At 39.6% G+C, this 19919-nt stretch overlaps 1 protein-coding gene across 1 annotated transcript in view; it reads left to right on the forward strand.

The window, feature by feature from the left end:
- Nucleotides 1-9502: 9502 nt before the first annotated feature.
- The window catches only part of SCN9A (sodium voltage-gated channel alpha subunit 9), a 157891-nt gene continuing 147474 nt past the window's right edge, over nucleotides 9503-19919 (forward strand). Inside the window, exon 1 of the mRNA XM_060177776.1 lies at nucleotides 9503-9739. The gene's annotated coding sequence lies outside the window, so the exon portion shown is untranslated. The remainder of the gene's footprint in view (nucleotides 9740-19919) is intronic.

Genomic DNA, 19919 nt, shown 5'->3' on the forward strand with positions numbered 1-19919 from the left:
TAGGGAAAAGACTGAGAGACACCTGCAGTCCTGCTTTGCTACTCCTGAAGCTTTCCCCCTGCAGATGGGGACTGGGGGTTGGACTCAGGCCCTTGCACATTGGGAAGAGGGGGAAGAGGGGAAAGAAAATTACTTATGATATACAAGAGAAGGCAGGCAATTTCCTTAATACAAGAGTCTCAAAATGTCTGTTTTTCTAATTTTATGCCCTCCATAAACACCAATTCATCCAGACCCAAAAAAGAGAAGAAAAAAAGAAAAAAGAAAAACACTTGGAAGTAGTAGCTATGACTTAGAAAGGAAGAGAAATGCAGGACCTTGGGAAAAGTTGGGCAAATATATATAAATATAAGTAGTTACCTATATCTATCTATCTATCTGTCTGTCTGTCTGTCTGTCTATCTATCTATCTATATCAATCCATCTATGTGATCTTGGGAGAACTAATGCAGTTTCCAGTGGAGGAAATGGGGACACAGAACTCTGATGGTGGGTAAGGTGTGGAATTAAACTCTTGTTATTGTATAATTTTGTAAATCAATATTAAATCACTAATGATTTTTAAAAGATGATATTCTATCCTTTGGGTTAGAATAGATGGAATTGAAGGAGATTATACTTAGTAAAGCAGTAAGGAGATGTAAAACATAACTACTGGAGGATTTCACTCATATTTGGAAAATAAAGAATCAAACACATGAACTTGCAAAAAAAAAAAAAAAAGAAAGAAAGAAAAGTCAACACATCTGAGACTGTGGTAGCTCTCTAGCAGTTACCATAGGGGGTTGGTGGGGTACAGGCACAAATATATGGTGGTGGAGTGTTGCAGAACTATATCCCAGTTCTCTTATAATCTTATACATGCTACTAAATCACTAAGTCAGAAAAAGAAAAAAAACTGTCCTGTAGCTATGAAGCAACATCTAATAAAATAAAACAAAGGAAAAGGTTCCAGATGTCATCAGGATGCCGGCCAGGCTTCCCTGGACTGAAGACCCCACCAATGTGTCCTGGAGCTCCGCTTCCCCAGAGACCCACCCTACTAGGGAAAGAGAGAGGCAGACTGGGAGTATGGACCGACCAGTCAACGCCCATGTTCAGTGGGGAAGCAATTACAGAAGCCAGACCTTCCACCTTCTGCAACCCACAATGACCCTGGGTCCATACTCCCAGAGGGATAAAGAATAGGAAAGCTATCAGGGGAGGGGGTGGGATATGGAGATTGGGTGGTGGGAATTGTGTGGAGTTGTACCCCTCCTACCCTATGGTTTTGTTAATTAATCCTATCTTAAATAAAAAAAGAAAAAATAAATAAAATAAAACAAAGGAAGAAAGCACAGACTACAGAATCTGATTAGTCAGAATGAAAACTTGACTCCTCCACATTTTAGCTGAGTGACCTTGGTAAGTTAATTCATGTTTCACATTTCAGATGTCTCTCCCCTCTCCCTCTCCCCCCAGGCCTCTTATCACAGCCTTCTCCTTCTCCTCCTTCTCCTTCCATTCCATTTCTCCCTCTTGTGATGTCTATCCACTTTTACCTTGAGAGATGATATGTCTCTGCTTGAGAGACTACCTTTGGGGTCAATTCTTCTAGTCTTCATTCTCTGTGCATAAGGAGATATGGAAATACCATAAAATTGTACATGTGATCAGAAGATGAAGTTTTCTTTTTTTTTATTTTATTTAAGAAAGGATTAATTAACAAAACCATAGGGTAGGAGGGGTACAACTCCACACAATTCCCACCACCCAATCTCCATAACCCACCCCCTCCCATGATAGCTTTCCCATTCTCTAGCCCTCTGGGAGCATGGACCCAGGGTCGTTGAGGGTTGCAGAAGGTAGAAGGTCTGGCTTCTGTAATTGCTTCCCCACTGAACATGGGCGTTGACTGGTCGGTCCATACTCCCAGTCTGCCTCTCTCTTTCCCTAGTAGGATGAAGTTTTCAAGACAGAAAGCCTTTAGTTTTTATCAGTTCCTAAAAGTAATCTCATGATCCAGAATGGTTAAGAATTTAGAATATATGTTATATCTGATTTGTATCTTCCTGCCTGCCTGTAGCTGTGAGTCCTTAGAAACATTAAGCATTTAAAGTTCCAATTGAATTTATTATAGGTCACAGCCTATTCTTAGTGGTTGAAAGAAAGGGAAGGCAAACAGGGTATGACTAATACTGGTCATTATCTCTGTAAGGATATTTTATCCCCCAGAGCAATGCTCAGCTTTGGCATATGATAGTGCTGGAGTCTGAACCTGGGACATTTAGGCTTTTATGCATAAAGCATAAGAGGCTTTTTTCATTCCAAAAGGGTTTTAAAAACATGATTTTAACTTACAAAAGTAAGTCTCTCCAAAGACAAATTAGAAACTAGTGGAAAATATAAATAGCAGAAGACCACTCATGTTCTAAATATTCATGCACTTTTGTTAGTTTTGTTGTTCACTTTTTCATAATGTCTATTTTTTATTAAGTGATAGTACAGAGAGGAATGGAGAGAGATGTTGGAGATAGAAAGGCAGAGAGATACCTGCAGCTCCCCCCCCCCCTCCATGGTGGAAACTGGGAACTCAAACCTAGGCCCTTGAGCATGAGAATGTCAGTGCCCGTCTGGGTGCACCGCCACCCAGCCCCTTCTTCACTTTTTGAATATTTTTAAAATTAAATTTTTATTTTTTCAGAATTCAAAATGAATTTGTTTATTTAATTCAGAAAACCAACACAATAGAAAATGAAGTGGTAGAGATATCACATGCTAATCAGAATTAACGTTTTTGTCAGCTTTACTGAAAATTCACAGGTAAATCGCATATATTTAAGGTGCACATAATATGTACATTTGGTATGCACATTACTTTTTGTCGAGAAATGGTGTGGAAAGGGAAGTAAGAGGGCAAGAGTGAGCTGGAGAAGGCAAAACATCTGAAAGGTGTGATTGGAAGCGGGAAGTGGGTCCTTGCAGGTTTTCTTGATTATGGAAAGAAGCTAAGGTTACTAGAAACCTTCCCCCAGCATCGCTGACAGCGGTGGTTGAGTGGTTAAGTCACTGGATGTAAAGCTAGAGGCCTGTAATCAAGATCCCTTGAGTCGGACGTCTCTACTCAAACTTTCTCATATTTTTCAACTTTAGATCATGCCTAGGTGTTAGAAAGAAAGCACTCGTGACCACTAAAATGTCAGTCAATCACTAATCCATTAAATTAAAGTTTTTTCAGCTCTACTGATAATTCATAGGTAAATGCATATATTTAAGGTGAGCATAATATGCATATTTGATATGCATATTATCATTATGAAATTATTACAGCAATTCATCTCACTCAACAACTTGCATATTATCTAAATTAAATGGTTGTTGTTTCTGGATTAAATATATTTTCTAACATACAGTACATACTAAGTGACTATTACTCTTTGGATCACACTTTTTTGTTGTTCTGCTTGACTCTGCTTCAGCCATTTGGAATTCTTTCAGTTGATGTTTTGCTCTATGACAGAACTTCACTGATACAGATTGTTCTGTTTGATTTTGAGAATTTTTCTTGCTTTCTGGAATTTTAAGATAGTCCAGTTTCATCTTACATATTTCCTGATCTACTCCTAGAATCACTTATTTTTTTCAAAAATAACTGCTCCTTGTACTGGAAAATGGTATTGGGACATCAAATTAAAAAGCTTCTTCACCTTGCAACTCACCTGAGAGTAGAGACATCTGACTCAAAGGATTCAATCACAGGCCTCTAGCTTCACATCCAGTGACTTAACCACTCAACCACTGCTGTCAACTATGCTAGGGGAAGGTTTCTAGTAACTTTAGCTTCTTTCCATAATCAAGAAAACCTGCAAGGACCCACTTCCTGCTTTCAATCACATCTTTCATATGTATTTATAAGTTATAATGTATTTATGTTTATAAACATTAACTATAAATTGAATGCCTGGCAATGCCTTACCTGAAAGAGTGTCTGTGTTTGAGCCTCAGCATCACATGGGATTATCATGGATGGCTGTGGGGAAGATCTACAGATGGTGAACCTTGTTGTGATGTCTTCTCTCTCTCTCTTCCATCTCTGTCTGTTGACTTCTCTATCAGAAATTTTAAAATAAAGATTTTAAAAAAAAAGCAGTGGAAGGAAAAAAAGAAGGCTCAGTGCCATACAAAATTGTCAATTATTGATTGGGTTCAGAAAAGTTAGCAGTATTTTTAGTATTACTCCTTCTACTTTTCCTCTCTTCTATCAACTACACACACACATCACATACACACATGTCGGAAGCCTAGAGAGCCTGAGATGTGGGTGCCTGCCTGACTGGGTTCTGATGAGACTTCTCTTTGCTTATAAAGGTCACCTTCTTTCTGAGAGAAGAGAAAAGACAGAAGAAATAAAGGTGTCTCTTCTTCTTAATAGGTCACTGACCCTAGCATATTAAGACTCCACTTTTGTCAAAGTATTTTATTATAACCACCCTCTAAGAGTCACATCAGAAAATAAGATTTCATCATATTTAGTGGGGAGCATATGAACAGTCCATATTATCTATCCTATTAGCTCTCTTTTTTGTTTTTTATTGAGAAGAGAGAGAGGGGATAGAGGGGGGATGAGAGAGGGGGGAATAGAGGGGGGAAGAGAGAGAGAGGGAAGAGAAAAGGAGGGGGGAAGAGAGAGAGAGGGGGCAAGAGAGAGGGGGAAGAGAGGGGAGAAGAGAGAGGGGGAAGAGAGGGGAGAAGAGAGGGGGGAAGAGAAAGAGAGGGAAGAGAAAGGGAGGGGGAATAGAGAGGGGGAATAGAGATAGGTGGGAAGAGAGAGAGGGAGGGGGGAAGAGAGAGGGAGGGGGAAGAGAGGGGGGAAGAGAGAAAGGGGGAGGGGGAGGGAGGGACAAGAGAGAGAGGGGCAAGAAATGGTGCTGGAACAACTGGACTGCCACATGCAGGAAAATAAAATAATAAAAATAAAACTAGATCATTTAACACCATGCACCAAAATCAGATCAAAGATCTGAATATTAGAGTAAATCTGAATATTAGAGTAGAAACTATAATATATATGATATTCTTGGTGAAATACGGCAGGTCCTTAACCTCAAAGACATATTAAGAGACTCAAGCCCATGGAGATGTGAAATGAAAGCAAGAGTAAATAAATGGGACGATATCAAACTAAAAAGCTTCTGCAGGGACTTCCAAGAGGTGTGGTTTATGGGGTAGCTGCAATCAGACCTTGGCTCTCCCCAGTACAGCTATTGTACACAACAAGAGACCGAACTGGACACATAATCTACAGCTGAAAGTAATCCACAGCCTCAGGTGGGTGCCAGCGTGAGTGGTTGGGGAAACAGGAGTAGGTTGGAAGACATGGTCAGTCGACCCGCGCCATCTTGGGCAGTAATGAAGTTATCAGACACCCCAGAAGAAATGAAATTGAAACTTAAAAGCTCTCAATCTTTGACCGAGGGTTATTATTATTATTATTATTAGTCATGCCACCTTGCAGACACCAGGTTGCAGATAATACCATGACTCCACCCAGACTTTTCTGGGCAGATTACCTCACCAATGTGTCCAGAGCTCTGGACCACTAGAGAAACAGAAGCAGGCTGGGGGTATGGATCGACCTGTCAATGCCCATGCTCAGCGGAGAAGCAGCTACAGAAGCCAGACCTCCTACCTTCTGCTTCCCATAAACTGTCGGGCTGAGCTTCACTGACAGGAGACAGACGACCAGGGGCTCATGGTTGAGCTGTACGCAGTATCTCTTTATTCATGCAGGACGCAGCGCAATCTATACCAAGCTAGACTAAACTAACAACTAACTAAAAGGAACAATGTTGTCATTATATATACTTCCCAAGTAGGGTGTGAACAGGATGTGACGCAGAGAGGGTGGAGAGAAAAGTGACTGGTGAAAATCAGGGTGTGACAAGGAGAGGATCAGGGTGTGACAAGGAGAGGGGGTGGAGCAGGTGAGAATTCTACCACTAAACCACCAATGCCCTGGAGGGAAGGTGGTGCTTTATGTAAATGTAAAAGTGATTTATGTAAATAGATGGCGGTGGTTATGTAAATAGAATACAGTGGTTATGTAAATAGAATGCAGTGTTAAGCAGGGGGGATTTAAACCAAATGAAACAGAAGGGGTTTTTAAAAGCAGAATTAGAAGATACCAACAATAAACAACCTTGATCCATACTCCCAGTGGGGGAGAAGTGATAGGATGAAGATAAGAGGACTCTGCACTCCAGCTCCATCAGCACCCAGAGAGAAGGAAAAGGAGAGGGACACATGGAGGTAGCTATGATGTCATGAGTGGCTTGGATTGCATCAGGAAAAGAAGTGACAACTATGTATAAACATGGACAGATAGCTGTGGAGACAAGGAACTTTTGTTATTGCCCCATCACTGAGACGGAAGACAATTTAGAGAACAACTGAGGAGATCAACCCATTTCCTTTACCTGAAAGGGAAGAGGAAAAAGTAAGCACACTGGGAAGTTGTTAATAGGTGTTGGTGTGGCTTAGAAAGAAAGTGAAGGTGGGGCCTTAGTAGTAATAGAAATGAGCATCAGCTTCCATATAAGGTCACCATCTTTGCCCAAATGGTTCATGGGCTTTACTGGTGCATGCCTCTTTATTTTCAAGATTAAGAATTTAAAATATTGAAGGGTGGAGCTGGGAGGGAAATAAAAGCTGATTGTGAATACTTAAAGAGAGAAAAGACGGAGTGAAAACCACTAATTTGCATCTTTTTAATTTTTTTATATTTATAAAAAGGAAACATTAGAATAAGAGACAAAACCATAGAATAAGAGGGGTACAACTCCACACAGTTCCCACCACCAGATCTCCATATCCCCTCCCCTGATAGCTTTCCTATTCTTTATCCCTCTGGGAGTATGGAACCAGGGTCATTATGGGGTGCAGAAGGTGGAAGGTCTGGCTTCTGTAATTGCTTCTCTGCTGAATATGGGCATTGACTGATCAAGCCATACTCCCAGCCTGCCTCTCTCTTTCCCTAGTAGGGTGGGTCTCTGGGGAAGTGGAGCTCCAGGACACATTGGTTGGGTAGTCTGTCCAGGGGAGTCTGGTTGGCATCATGCTAGCATCTGGAACCTGGTTGCTGAAAACAGAGTTAACATAAAAAGCCAAACAAATTGTTGAACAATCATGGACCTAAAGGCTGGAATAGTGCAGATGAAGTGGGGGGAGGGGGTCCTCCATTTTATAGATAGCTAGTAGGCATATTTTAGTTATATTCCAAAGGGCCTGTGGCTATACTAGGTTTTTTTTTTTTTCCCCTGAGCCTGAAATCTGATATGCAGGTGGATCCAAGTTATTGTCTGGGGAGCTGATATCATGGCTGGAAAAGGACCAGAAAGCTGGATCAGGAAAGAGAGTAGCTCCCTAATATGGGAAAGGGGTATAAATATAAATTGCAAACCCTATCGATTTGATTTGGTCTGGGGCCCATATTCAGCTTAGGAGCCTATGTGACCTCTGCATCCCTGCTGATCTGAGCTCATATTTTGTGGTCATGAGTAGGAACATTCCAAGCTGCCCCAATATCAACCTATCTTCCACAGGTGTAACTAATTTGCATCTTACAAAAAAGGTCAGGAAATATAAACTCAATGGAGTACTATTCAGCTGTTAAAAAGACTATATTCTGTCTTTTGGGGCAAAATGGCTGGAACAGGTGGTGATTTGGTTAGTGAAGTAAGTAAGGGAGTGAAGAATAATTGTAGGATAATTTCACTCATATGTGGAATATAAAGAATTGAAACACATGAACTTGAAAAAAGAAATAAGCAAAATATATGTATAGGGAAGCCATAGCTATGACCTTGGTATAACTATGGTAGTTATCCTTGGTTGGGGCTGGGCACCGGGACTTTAGTGGTGGGAATGGTGTAGTATTATATCTCTATTATAATTTTGTAAATCACTAATAAAATACAATAATAAACTATAAAATAAAGACAATAATCAGACCTGGCCAGGTAGTTAAGGCAATGGATTAGAAATTCTTTGGGGTTTCCCCAAACAGGTTTGATTCCTGCCTAAAAAAAAAAAAAAAAATCTTGTTAAGTCACTCTAAAGACTCCATCTGCTTCCTCAAACTAAGACTATTAAGGTCAAGTTTCCATGGAGGCTGGTGACTCAGCAAGATGCATGAAGGCAGACTTGCATTTACTAGCTCCTGCACTGACTGGGTTCCTAGTACTGCACTGGTGACTATGCAGTGGTTTAGTTGTGTCTCCCACTCCCACCCCAATACTCTACATTTCTCTAACCAATAAAGCCAGGAAAAAGAATAGGAGGAGAGGGAGGAAGAGGAGAAAAGGGGAAAGCATAGAAACCACCAGTCCAAATAAAGGGGGAGGTGTGCAGGAAAAGAATGTAAATATGTAAATACTTTCAAAGCCTCAGGTGCAAATCTCAAAAGCTCAGAAGGCAACTGGGAAAAAAACCCTGGGGCTTGAAAATCTGTTTACCTCTAAGCATCATTTTCACAATAGATGTGGAAACAAATAACATGATAAGTGCCAATGTTCATCATTCACTTCTATGTTACCAAGTGATTGACTCTTTTAAAAGGCTCTAGAGTGAAAGTAGGAATCCCACCTGGCCAGATGGAATCTTTTGATTTTTCTACTGGATGGAAATTTCCTGTTTTTCTTTGAGAATGATAATTCAATCCAGTTTTCATTACTCCTCTTCCCAGCAGCCTGCTGCAACTCTCTCTCTCTCTCTCTCTCTCTCTCTCTCAATTCACAGACATCCTTTTTCCTCTCTACCCCTGACAACCTCAGCCTCCCCACTTCACCTTGAAGGAAAAATCCATTTTTTTGCCTGCTTGGAGAGTTCCATCATTCTATTGCTATATTATAATCAGAAATGAAAAAGAAAACCCTTTGTAGCCTAGATACCAGCTTTGAGCGCCACAGTCTCAAAGCACCAGGGAAGGAACCAATTCCCAGTCTCCAATGTGCTGAGCCCTGGTCCCAGGAGGCTGGGACTTTGCCAAAGGTTCCCACCTTTTCTTGGCGGTCTTCTCCCGCTCCCTATCAGTCCACAGCAAGTGACTTCTCGGAAACATTAGCAGATTCTGCTGAGCTGAAAAGGAAGAAAAGGGGTGATGGGGACAGGATGAGAAATGCAGAGGTCTTCCAGCTGCCTGGAGCGCAATGCGCAAAACACGCACACATCATACTCACACACTGTACACAAGTGGATAGTCTCAGATGAAAGGTCGCGACCCTTTCATCTGCTTTATATGGTAGAAGGGCACAGTGGAAGACTGCGGCATCACAGCCACCACCGCGCCCCGGGTTAGGTTAGGGAGAGGGAAGAGACAGGGCGGGGTGGGAGTGGTGGATGGAGAGGCCGCGCGGCCTCAGCCCAGGGGAGGGCGGGGCTGCAGCTTCCCAGCGCGCAGGGGAGGGAGGGGCTCAGTTTCTCTGCAGGCCCTGGGTAGCAGACGCTCTGCCACCGGTGTCTGGTTTCCTGTTCTGCAAGGCTGCCCTGACTGAGGCAGGATTAGCTTGGGTGCCAGTGGCTGGTGGCGGCAGGTGCCCGCTGAGCAACAGGAGCCTAAAGAAAGAGGGAGCCGCAGCAGCAGAGAGAACGTCTGGAGAAAGAGAGGACGGGAGTGAGGAAGGGTCCTTGAAGTCCGCCACCTGCCCAGGGCACAGATTCTGCGGGTGTACTGGGTGGGCATGTACGGCGGGCAAGGTTGCAAGTAAGTGTCTTTTCTCTTGCTCCTCGGAGGTGGCGTGCATGGAGGCCGCCAGTCTCTTCTCTGTGTTCGGCCTCAGCCGCCACACCCACCTGTGTCCCTTTCACGTTCCTTGTCTTTTGTCAACTGGTCCTAAGGCACCTGGAAAGTAGATAGGAGCGGCTGGGCAGGAAAGTCACTGAAGTTACTATCAGAGGAGCTGGGAGGGCTGAGAGTTTCCATTGCAAGACCCACCCAATTGCAGGTTTGGAAGCTTCTCAAAATGTGGAGAAAGTCAGCTATACCTGTGGCTTTACTGTATTCTGACTGCTCTAGCAGCGCTGTTGATGGGTTCGGGGGCAAGTCAGATAGATATATCTTATACTAAACAACAACAAAAATCAAGTGTTACATCGCAGATCAGTAAAGCTGAGCATGCTGAGCCATTAGAGCAGAGCGGCTGCTACCTGTGGGGACAGAGAAGCGCCGCGCCCCTTAGAAGCACATAAACACGATTAAGACTGTCGCCACGCGGTTGATTTATTTTTATTTTCAACGAAGAAATATTTTATAGTGAGATGAAGATAAGATTAAGAAACATTGTAACTTTTTTTCTCCCACGTCAAATGAAATTTTAGCTTTAGAAAAACTGGTGTTTGTGTTATGTGTGTGTTAAAGGCAATTAGGGATCAAAGCAAGATTACTTTAGTGTTTGAAGTTGTAGTGTCCCTGTAAATTTCTGTCCCTTCTGAAGCTAAGAGAAAGTTGTATGTAAAATAAACTGAAAGGAGTTTTAAAGCTCAGTTCAGTAAGATAAGGATCAAATCAGAACAAGTGTTCTAGAGTAACGGATTCTCAGTTCTTGAGTGTCAAATTCATCTTGGAATATACCATTTTTCTCAGAAACATGATGTTCTTTTCTATTTCTCATCCTCTGCGATTAGGAAAAGTATATTACACCCTTTCTAGTCTTTAGGATACATTTTCATCATTTTTGCCTTAGTAGACATGAAACGTGTGTATACAATCTCTCAGTCATATCTGATAATCGAATTGTACATTTTTGTTGAAAAATCTACATTCGTTTCATGTTGAGCTGTGTGCTTAAATTTAATTTAGTTCTATTAAGTTAGATACTATGGTAAGTGTGGTTTTTAAGAATCTTATTCTTTGAAAGCTAGTCTTGTCAATTCCTAAATAAGAAATTGTCATGCATATTAGAAAACCATTTTTTACAGCAAAATGCTAGAGAAAATGTAGTGTTTGGCGTAATAGTGGGTGTGCCCTTTGTTAAGGTGACTGATAATAGTTTTGCTTAAGTAAACTTTTGTGTTTATAGATGTTGAAAATAATTTTTTTTAGGGTGGGCTCTCTCTGAAGAAGACCATTTTGGAGTCAGGAGACATACTGGGGTGTTTTCTTAAAGGCTGCCTGTATATCCAATGTCCTGATTCCTATCGTGCAGGGTTGGACTCACTGGTACTTCCGCAGAAGAAAAATGAGTCACGTTAGGCACTCTGCCAAGAGCATCCTCCTGCCTCCTTATGTCTTCTGTCTCCCAGAAGTAATTATGGGAGTCCTCCTGTTTGTTGTGCTTATGATTTTGCTACCTGTTGCTTATGAGCTTTGACAGCAAGGAAAAAGAAAACAAAATCAGAGGTAGTAGAAGCAGTGGTGCTTCTTCCCCTTATTTAATATGACCAATCCACTTTTTCAGTGATAAGAGAAAGAATAATAAAACAAAGAGAAAAACCAGAATCTTGCATTTGGCATATGAATACAAAAAATAATAATGATTATTTAATTTTGCTTCCTATTAGGTAGCCACTGGACAACTTTATATTAAATTTTTCCTTGGAAAAAGACATTGCTTTATAAAGGAGCACAAGTTTATTATTGTGAATGAATCATTCTAAATGTCATGATAGTAACAATTTATAGTTTTCCCTAAAGCATCACTACAATTCCTTTACCCCAGTCTTCATCAACTCACTAAGTAGTTTTAGTGTTCACCAAGAACAATTTACTCTTTTTTAAGATAGCATCTCATCCATATTTAGTTCCTATTTAGATGAATCTTTTCTCCCAAACACATCTCTGCTCAATTACACTTCTCAGATGTATTTCTTCCATGCTGTTTTCAACACCTACACTGCCACCAAAACAGTTCAGACTATTATCATCATTGACCTGCATCACAGCCATAGTCTTTGTATTTGTCTCTTTACTTCTATACTTCCTAACTGCAATTCATTCTCCAACTAAAGCATACTTCTTTTAAAGACATTTATTAGCTCATGATTGCATTAAAAAAGGAATAGATACAGAACCAGAGAAGTCAATTAATGATAAATTTTCTCCGTAACATAACAATTTACTCTGATCTGGGCCTTCTCTATAGTCTAACTGGATTCAGTACCTTCTTCACTTACATGTTCCAATACTCAGGTCTTTTCAGTACTTGAAGTAATTACACTCACTAAGTAGTTGGCTATTACAAATTGTGCTGCTAAGAACATACGTGTACACAGATCTTTTTGGATGGGTGTGTTGGGTTCCTTAGGATATGTCACAAGGAGAGGAATTGCTGGATCACAAGACAGGTCCATTTCTAGCCTTCTGAGAGTTCTCCAGACCGTTCTCTACAGAGATAGGACCAGTTTACATTCCCACCAGCAGTGGAGGAGGGTTCCTTTGACCCCACAACCTCTCCAGCATTTGCTGCTGTTACCTTTTCTGATGTATGACATTCTCATAGGGGTGAAGTGGTATCTCATTGTTGTTTTTTATTTGCATTTCTCTGACAATCAAAGACTTGGAGCATTTTTTCACATGTTTCTTGGCCTTTTGGATCTCTTCTTTAGTTAATATTCTGTCCATGTCCTCTCCCCATTTTTGGATGGGGATATTTATTTTCTTGTTGTTGTTTGGCAAGCTCTTTATATATTTTGGTTATTAAACTCTTGTCTGATGTATGGCATGTAAAGATCTTCTCCCATTCTGTGAGGGGTCTCTTGGTTTGGGTAGTGGTTTCTTTCGCTGTGCAGAAGCTTATTAATTTGATGTAGTCCCATAGGTTTATGCTTGCCTTAGTTTTCTTTGTAATTAAATTCATTTCATTGAAGATGTCTTTAAAATTTATGCATAAAAGAGTTCTGCCAATATTTTCCTTTAAGTATCTGAGACTTCCTGGTCCAACATTCAAGTCCTTGATCCACTTGGAATTTATTTTTATATTTGGTGAACTATAATGGTTCAGTTTCATTCTTCTGCATGTTTCAACCCATTTGTTCTAACACCATTTGTTGAAGAGACTTTGTTTTCCCCGTTTAGTAGTCTGGGCACCTTTGTCAAAGATGAGATGTCTATAGGCTTGAGGGTATACTTCTGGGCTCTAAATCCTGTTCCACTGGTCAGTGTGTCTATTCATGGTCCAGTACCAAGCATATTTGATGACAGTGGCCCTATAATATAGTTTGAGATCTGGTTGTGTGATGCCTCCAGTTCTGTTCTTTCTTCTCAAGATTGTTTTGCCAATTCTAGATCTTTTCTGGTTCCAAATAAACATTTGGAGCATTTGTTCTATTCTCCTAAAAATCTCGTTGGGATCTTGATGGGAATAGCATTACATTTGTATATGGCTCTGGGTAGTATATTCATTTTGATGATGTTAATTCTGCCAACCCATGAACATGGAATGTCTTTCTACTTCTTTGTGTCTTTTTCAATTTTCTTGAGTAGTGACTCATAATTTTCAGTATACGAGACTTTCACTTCTTTGGGTAGGTTTATTCCTAGATCTTTTATTGTTTTTGTTGTTATAGTAAAAGGAATTGATTTCTGGATTTCAACTTCTTCTAACTTAGTGTTTGCATAGAGGAATGTCACTGCCTTTGAATGTTAATTTTGTAGCCTGACACCTTACTGTACTGCCTGATGATTTCCAAAAGCTTCTTGCTGGATTCTTTAGGTTTTTCTGTGTATACTCTCATGTCATCTGCAAATAGGGAGAGTTTGACTTCTTCTCTTCCCATCAGTATCCCTTTAATTCCTTGGTCCTACCTGATTGCTATGGCAAGAATTTCCAACTCTATGTTGAATAATAATGGTGTTTTGGGCAGCCCTGTCTAGTACCTGATCTGAGGGAAAATGCTTCCAATTTTTCACCATTGAGTATGATATTGGCTGTAGGTTCACAATATATAGACTCCACTATCTTTAGGAATTTTCTATAGGTTCCCATTTATTGTAGTGTTTTGATCATAAAGGGATGTTGGATTTTGTCAAAGGCTTTCTCTGCATCTATTGATATGACCATGTGGCTTTTGGTCTTGCTTTTATTGATGTGGTGGATCATGTTGATTGGTTTACGTATATTAAACCAACCTTGCATCTCTGGGATAAACCCCACTTGGTCATGATGAACAATCTTTTTAATATACTGCTATATCCAGTTGGCTAGAATTTTGTTCACTATTTTGCATCTATGTTCATAATGTTCATCAGAGACATTGTTCTGTAGTTTTCTTTTTTGGTTGTGTCCCTGTCTTTTGGTATCAGAGTGATGTTGGCTTCATAGAAGCTGGAAGGGAGTATTTCAGTGTCTTCAATTTTCTGTAAGACTTTTAAAAGTAGAGGTATTAGTTCTTCTTTGAAGGTTTTGTAGAATTCATCTGTAAAACCATCTAGTCCAGGACTTTTATTCTTGGGTAGGTTTTTGATAACTGCTTCAATTTTGTTAAGCTGTGATGGGCCTGTTCATATTATCTACTTCCTCTTTACTTAATTTTGGAAGTTTGTATGTATCTAGGAAATCATCCATTTCTTCCAGGTTCTCTAGCTTGGTGGAATATAGTTGTTCATAGAAGTCTCACATGATATGTTGAATTTCTGTGGTGTCTGTTGTGTTATTTCCTTTTTCATTACGATCCTATTTATTTGGGTCTTCTGCCTTTTTTGTTTTGTGAGTCTGGCTAAATGTTTGCCGATTTTGTTCACTCTTTCGAAGAACCAACATTTACTTTCATTGATCTTTGTATGGTTTTCTTATTTTCAATGTTATTTATTTCTGTTCTAACTTTAGTTATTTCTGTCCTTGTTGCTTTTGGGTTCCTTTGTTCTCCTTCTAGGTCTTTAAGATGTGTGATCAGGCTGTTTATTTGTGTTTTTTCTTGTCTCCTAATGTGTGCTTGTATGGCTGTGAACTTCCCTCTCAGTACTGCCTTAGCTGTGTCCCAAATATTTTGATAGCTTGTGTCTTCATTTTTATTGAACTCTTGAAACATTTTTATTTCTTCCTTTATTTTCTCTTTGACTCAGTAGTTGTTAAGTAGTGTACTGTTGAGCTTCCACATTTTGGGACTATTACTAATCTTTTGTTGATTGTTAAGTGTTAGTTTAATTCCACTGTGGTCTGAGAAGATACTTGGGATGATTTCAATGCTCATGAATTTGCTGATGCTGTCTTTGTGGACTAACATATGGTCTATACTTGAGAATGGCCCATGTGAATTTGAGTAAAATGTGTATTCCTGTTTCTTGGGGTGAATGACTCTGAAATGTCCAATAGTTCTAGTTTATCTATCTCCTCATTTAGCTCCCTCCTTTATTGATTTTCTGTGTGCATGTTATGTCAAGTTGAGAGAGTGGGGTGTTGAAATCTTCTACTATGACTGTTTGCTATTATTATATTGCTGTAGCTCTTTCAGTGGATGTTTGATGCATTTCGATCGCTTCTCATTGGCTGCATAGATGTTAATAATTGTTAAGTCCTCTTGATTGACTGATCCTCTGAGCATTAAGTAGTGTCCATCCCTATCTTTTAAATTTTTATTTCTTTTAATGTCTATTGTGTCAGATATGAGAATAGCTGTTGCTGCCCTTCTTTGCAAGCCATTGGCTTACATGACTGTTTTCCGTCCTTTCATTTTGAGTATGTGTTTGTCTTGTTGGGTTAGGTGGGTTTCCTCTAGACAGCATATTGTTGGATTGTGTTTTCTGATCCATCTCCCTACTCTGTGCCTTTTAATAGGTAAATTCAGGCCATTGATATTTATTGATATAAAAGATTGAAGATATTTTAATGCCATTATTGTAGACATTTAAACTGTTCTGATAGATGGCATATTTATGGTGGTCTGACTGTTTATAAGAGACCATCAAGGGCAGGCTTGGTGATGGTTGATTCTTTCTACTGTTTCCTGTCTGAGAAGGTTTTGATGCTTCCATCTAGTCTGAATGACAGTCTAGCAGGATACAGTGGTCTTGGTTGAAAGTCTTTCTCATTGAGCACTCTATAGATATCTTACCATTCTCTTCTGTCCTGTAGTGTTTGTGTGGAGAAGTTTTCTGCTAATCTTATGAGGTTTTCTCTGTAGGTGACTCTTTGTTTTTCTCTTGCAGCCTTCAGGATCCTTTCTTTATCCTTATTCCTTTCCATTCTAAACATTATGTGTCTTGGTGTCTTTAAGTCTGGGTTAATTCTGTTTGAGACCTTCTGGGCTTCTTGAACATTTATGTCTTTTATGCTGTCTAGACTAGAGAAGTTCTCATCTATTATGTCCTAAAGAATATTTTCTTCCCTTCCCTCTCTTTCTTTTTTTCCTTTGATAAGCCAATAATGTGTATATTATTTCTTTTGAGGTTATCCCACATGTCTCTGTTGTTGTTTTCAGTACCTCTTATTCTCTTTTTTAGATCTCTTAGTTCTTTTTTAGTTGTCTTTAATTCATCCTCGATTTTGCTAATTCTGTCGTCAACCTCATGTATTCTATTCTCTCTCCCCTCTACTGTTTTTTGGAGTTCATCTATTTTGTTACCCTGTTCTGATAATATTTTAGCTTATTCAGCTAGTTGTGTTCTTAGTTCAGCTATTTCAGCTTTTAGCTCTCTAATAACTTTGAGATAATTAGTGTTTTCTTACGGAGTCTCATTTGTTGTTTCTGCATTTCTGATGACAATTCTTTCAAACTCTTTACTGACTCCTGTGATTATTTCCTTAACTAGTGTTTGGATGTTGACCTCACTATTTTGTGCTTCAACCTTTGGGGGACTTTAAGCTGGACTCTTGTCCTAGTTCATTTCTCCAATATATCTTCTTGTTGGCTTAACCATTCTATATATTATGTTGTGTGGTCCCTCTCTCAGTACTTTTGAAATTACTGATCACTCTTGCCTAGATTAACTTGTGTCTAAGTAAGGTAATTAAAGGGTTCACAGTTGTGGAAACTGACAGTTGTTTCAATATTACTTCAATCCCTGAGTTGGAGCACAGTGGCTTAAAAGCCTTCTTTGTTCTTTTTCTTCCCTTTAGGCTATGGGAGCCTGAGGGCTTTTAAACTATAAATAGGCTTAATCACTGACTCCTGACCAAATGATAAAGCAGGATGGGGCAGATATAATCCAGTCATTATGTTAAGAGACTCTCACAGCCCCACTGATAGGCCTCCGCTCCATCTTCTCCTGAGTTTCCTGGTTAGTTCTCTGTCCCCTGGTGTCAGCAGAGGTTCTCCCAACCCCATTGCTCCAGATCCTGAGGGCAGTAGCAATGGATACTCTCAGTTGCACTTGATGAGTCTTAGGGGGTTCCTCTCCTCCCTTCAGCCAACTTTTTGTTGGTGAAACAGACTGGAGGTTGTGTCTCAACTGGTAAACTGTTGGGCTGTTACCAGCCACTTAATCTATCCCTAGGCTCCTCTCTGTTCATGAGCCACACATATTTGCCCTCACCAGTGATTTGGTGGGTTCCTGAAGTCTTTCTAGTGCTGTCTTGTTGCCGTCCCAGATGATCTCCTTTGGTATTCCTAGTTGACCCCGAAGAGGAGAAGAAACACAGCTGCTGCTGCTCCATAGCCCTGCCTCCAGAAGTCTCATCCAGTTTCTTTTATCTTATTGTCAAAAACTACATTTATTTTCTTCTATTTTTTTGTTTTTGTTTTTGTTTCCAGGGTTATTGCTGGGGCTCGGTGCCTGAACTACAAATCCACTGCTGCTGGAGGCCATTTTTTTTGTTCCCTTGTTGTGGTTGTTATTGTTATAGCTGTTGTTGTTGTTGGATAGGACAGAGAGAAATCAAGAGAGGAGGGGAACACAGAGAGAAGGAGAGAAAGACACCTGCAGACTACTGCCCAGCCACCCAAAACCACATTTCTTTTCAGCTCTGTGCTATGATTTTGAGGATATAAAATAAAAATATCCTGAACCGTAGCTTCATATTTTAATAATTCAGGCAATAATGTATTCAAAGGTAAATAAACTGGAATGAATTTTTGGGGAGGTAACTACAACTGAATTAAAGTACTTTTTAAAGAAAATTTGAAGTGCAGAGACAAAATGATTTTAGTATGTGTCATTCTTAATATGAAATAATAATTTTTTGTAGTTTAAATCTTTGTCTTTTATCCAGAGTTTGAGGGGCATTCATTCATCACTAGACTTAAAAGCTTTTCTTATAGGAAGAGTGGATAGTTGAGGGAGCTCAGCTGTTGGGAGTGTGGTCAAATGAAGCTCAGGCCACAAATCTGATGCTCACATCATCTAATTCTGCCAAGCTCACTCTTGGCTCAAGGGGCAAATTAATGTAAAGTATGGAAGGCTTGTGGAGACTCTGTGACTAATCCATGAAAATTCCTAGATGTTATTGGAGGTAGAGGACTGTAATTTACTGTTCATGTTGGTTAATTATAATGTTATTCAACACACACACACTTTTTTTTTTTTTTTTAGTTCCTACCAGGGTTGTTGGGAGGCCCTTTTATCCCTTTTCTCTTTCTTTCTTTCTTTCTTTCTTTCTTTCTTTCTTTCTTTCTTTCTTTCTTTCTCTTTCTTTTTTCCTTCCTTCCTTCCTTCCTTTATTTCTTTCTTTCTTTCCTTTCTTCTCTCTCTCTTTCTTTCTCTTTTATTAGATAGACTGGAAAGAAGTTGACAGAGGTGGGGGAGACAGAAAGGGATTGAGAGAAACACCTGAAGATCTGCTTTATTGCCAGTTATTAAATTTTCCCTTGCAGATGGGGAATGGGAGGTTGAACCCACATTATTGTGCATGTTAACATTCACTCAACTGGGTACACTGCAGCCAGTCCCTAATACTATTGCATTATAATAAAGTTTTTGTATACATTATCATATACAAAACATATATATATATATATATATACATATATATATATAGTTTAGTCTTTTTTATACTCTAGCTAAATATATGAAATTGGCAAGTAGTTTTATTTATTGCTATTGGCTTTAAAAATTAGCTTTCAGGTAGGCAAAGTTTAATTTTTTGTTCAATCACATGGCCTGTTACATTTTTTTAAATTTAATGAATATTTATTTGCTTATTCATGTGTGCAGGCTTCCAGGGTGATCCACTGGCACTTGGTGCTTTCACAATTCTACTGTTCCCAGAGGGTGCTATTTTATTTTATTTTTGAATTTTTCAGAGAGGTAGAGAGAAGAGACTGAGTGATAGAGAGGCATCTGAAGCTCTGCTCTACCACTCATGAAGCTCCCTCCTCTCCTGCTGGTGGAGATGGTGGTAGGTTGTGGGTGAAGGCTTGAGCCAGGGTTTTAATGCTGGTTATGTGTGTGCTGTACCCTATCCAGTGAGCAACTACCCATCTCCAGATCTGTTTTTCTTACCTTTTTTTCTTGGTAAAGAAAATTTGATCCAGGGGCACTAAAATTGACCATGGGTGAGTCCCCAGCCTTGTAAAAAATAATTTTGCAGTTATGTATCTTGAAATACTATTACATGAGTTGTAGCCTGGGGTTTTATTAAAGTGGCTGTTGAAGTTATATAATGTGGCTGTTGTCATTGGGGTACAGCTCTGTTCTAAGTGTAGATCTTCTATTTATTTCATTTTTTCCTTTTTGGCAGATTAATGGTGTACAGTTGACAGTAAAATACTATAGTTTGTACTTGTATAACATTTCCACATAACAAAATAATCCCACCAGGTCCTCCCATGCCATCATGTTCCAGAACCTGAGCCTCCCCACCCATCCCAGAGTCTTTTACTTTGGTGCAGTGCACCAAGATAATCTTCTATTTCACATGCCCCCAAATTAACCAATTTATTCTTAACATAGAGTTGTTATAGTTTTCTTCAAATCTATATGGAACTAGAATACCACTTACTGACAAGACCCTGATAAACTAGGTATTATATGATTGTATTCATTTCATATAGAGGGTACAGTGGTCAGAATT

The sequence above is a fragment of the Erinaceus europaeus genome, chromosome 18 (genome assembly GCF_950295315.1).
Source record: "Erinaceus europaeus chromosome 18, mEriEur2.1, whole genome shotgun sequence".
Classification (NCBI taxonomy): Eukaryota; Metazoa; Chordata; class Mammalia; order Eulipotyphla; family Erinaceidae; genus Erinaceus; species Erinaceus europaeus.